The 3,069-nt window shown below is 41.0% G+C and overlaps 1 long non-coding RNA gene across 1 annotated transcript in view; it reads right to left on the bottom strand.

Annotated features, from left to right (window-relative positions):
* Window positions 1-619: 619 nt before the first annotated feature.
* LOC122537855 overlaps window positions 620-3,069 on the bottom strand; it is an 89,686-nt gene continuing 87,236 nt past the window's right edge. The window contains exon 4 of the long non-coding RNA XR_006308707.1: window positions 620-661. This is a non-coding gene — a long non-coding RNA (uncharacterized LOC122537855). The remainder of the gene's footprint in view (window positions 662-3,069) is intronic.

Raw genomic sequence — 3,069 nt, 5'->3', positions numbered from 1 at the left:
TCCGATATTTTTGCTTGAGGAATACATTTCCGACCGTTTTCAGCAATTTGTTTACCGAGCCTTGACAAAAGTCGACTACTCGTTCACCGACTGAGAGATTCCTCGACTCGTATCGTCGATCTGTGTTCCCGCAGAATTAATTATCAACCCCTCTCTGTCTCTCTTTTCGTCGAAACGTTTCTCCTCCTTGCGAGAAAGGGAAATTAAAACACGCGGAAACCAAAGCGAAACAACCTACGCTATAAATCTATATTTTCAGTTGAGCGACGATTCGGTGAAAAGTATTGCGAAACAACACTCTGTGTCGAAGCAAGTTCCAAGCACAGCGTTGACAAAAGGAAGAACAGAACTGTTAGAAATGAAACGGCACAAGCTCGAGGCAAGCTACTAGCTTGGCACAAATTCATAAAGTTAGAGCATCCAATAACACGGCTGAACTTTATTAGGTTCTTTATGACGCACTTTGTGGCAATGAGCCGATCGTAAAAGCGTGCATCAGCACCGAGGGACCGAAGGCCTTCGCGATTTATAATCTGTCTTTTGCTCGAAATCTGACAACGGCCGGCCGCGTACAGCCGTCAGTTATATATATTCTTGGTAGTATGTTGTGGCAAACTTACGGATTACAGATATTGGACGTGGCAGCCGCACTTGCCGATTTCTGAAACACAAGAACGAATTCACACCGTCATTCACCGTTTCGAGACGATTTATTTATCGCGAACTCGTCGCGCGAATTTACTACGCAACTGATACATCACTTTGTACGTGTTTAACGCCAAGAATGAATGATATGTTGCACTGAGTGATATAACAATAGAAATAACCATATGTTAGCAATGTAACTAGAGATAATATAATATCTTGTATTTTCTCTTGAGGATCCTTGCCTCTTGGCCGTGAGAATCCTCGCGAGAAGTTTAATGCAAGATAATTCACTTCACTTCACAGCAAAAAATTGTTCTGTTATGCTGTAAACACGCAACTAACAAATTCGACCGTGCAATTTTATTCGAACAATACAAGACTTCCACTCCGGGAACTTATTCTATAGAAATGTTACGATACTGGCTGTAATACAATATCATACTAAATGTGGATCCTTTATATTATCTTATGTTTTCTATATTATTTATATTATGATTATTATATATATTATATATCATAATATATGTTATTATAGAATAAAGAATAATATGTTATATATATAATATATTATTACACGTTATTACAATTATATTACAATTAATATGCGTATCATTATTATAACGCGTCTCGTATCATCTCGCGAGCGTGTCGTTAACCAAAAGCAATTTAGAAAATACGATCAAATATTTCGGGCAATTTCAGAAAACATACGAGAGGCATTTTTACGGAAATGTTTCTCCTTATAGGTAATTTTTTTTCGCGCGGCCAGATGCCATTTCGTCGTTGTATCACCATACGGGACTCAAGTGCTGCGGCACTAGACAACACGTAAACTTTCTACTTTACACTGTCTCCTTACTTTCCTTCCTTCCTTCTTTTCCCCTCTTTCTTTCCTTCCTTCCTACCTCTCTGAAGAGCTCGTACACCGCTCTACGTTCCGATGCACTTCGCGCATCGATACTTTTACGCGTGTCTATATGCCCTAAACTTTTCCACCTCCATGACTTTTGCGTCAATGGTTGTAAATTGTGGCTAAATTGCTGCGGTTGAAATACGACGCACTTGCCCCGATGTTGAAACGCCGAGCATTCGAGCCACTGGCCTCTCCCGGTGTTGCGGTGAAGCGACACGATAGCAAAATAAATCAATCGCCGCGCGGAAAAGCGAACGATTCGCGGTTAAAATCAAAAGACGCGATCGACAATCTCGCCGATCGATTGAAATAATTGTGAAACAATCGATCGATGTAACGTGGGACGAGGAAGCCTCATTATTGGGAAATTCTTCTTGTAGAAACGAGATACTATCGCCACGGCGAAAAAGGCCAGGCTTGGAACTGTTTGCTTCAATCGCCCAAGTTCTAACTTCTTGCGCTGGAATGGCTTCTCAGTTCTAAGGATGTATAATTAAGTGTAACCCAGGCAAAACAAATAATAAGTTTGTTAAATTATTTCTCAATAATTTCTATCCAGTGATATCATACCGACGAGTTCGAAAAGAAAGAATTATTGTATATACGATTTGGTCGCTCGTTATGGTCCGCAATCAGTTGCCAGAGCAAGTGGTTAAGAGTAAAATATAAGAGTATGGTTGCGTGTGCGAAGACGAAGGTTTTGAGCAGAGGTGGCTAACTGGCGGCCCTTTCCTCTACTTTTCTGATCGCTACCGTTACCCCCTCCACTGCATAGCGCTACCACTCATTCTTTCAGTCTAAGCAAGTAGAGGGGGTAACGCCAGCTATCAGAAAAGTAGGGGCAAGGGCCAGCGGAACGCCAGTTAGCTCTGGTTCGAACAGAGAGTAACGAGTCATGTTACAGATCGTGACACTGTGAGAATCTAGAAAGAATATCTTTTAATATTTCTTTGTCGTCAGTTTTCCTTTATTACTCAAATATTAATAAACTTTATATCATAAATCACTTAATTTCATTTTCTTTCTTTTTTCTCCTAAGATAATCGCGAAAGTTAAAGAAAAAGTAAGAAAAAAACGTAACGGTGGAGAAGCATTGCTACCGATTCTTCGAAGAATCTTTGAAACTCTTTAGAAATCCCTCTTCTTCACTCTTCGAGGGGACTCGCGCCACACGTTCGGCCTGTCGAATAAATCATCGAGAGTGCGAGAGGCATTTGTGGGAACGTTGGCGGATACGATCCGTGAAAAGAATGGGCCAGCTATAACTGTAAACACGGAAGAATGGCTGACAGTCAAACGTCGAACATGAAGTTTAGTCGGCAGAATGGGGAGAAGGGTTGCTTTCCCTCCCGGTTAAGATAGCCGCCATTGTCCCCTGCGGATATTTTATTTTTCTTTTTTCTTTTTTTCTTTTTGTCTTCTTTTTTTTTTTTTTTTTTTTTTCATCGTGCGCACGCACACCCGCGCACAGGAAAACAAAATGGCCGCCGTTCGACGTGACACGCGTC

The sequence above is a fragment of the Frieseomelitta varia genome, unplaced genomic scaffold (assembly GCF_011392965.1).
Source record: "Frieseomelitta varia isolate USP_RPSP 00005682 unplaced genomic scaffold, Fvar_1.2 scaffold_936, whole genome shotgun sequence".
NCBI lineage: Eukaryota > Metazoa > Arthropoda > Insecta > Hymenoptera > Apidae > Frieseomelitta > Frieseomelitta varia.
The sequence above is the reverse complement of the archived record's forward strand: the minus strand, read 5'-3'. Positions and strand labels throughout refer to the sequence as shown.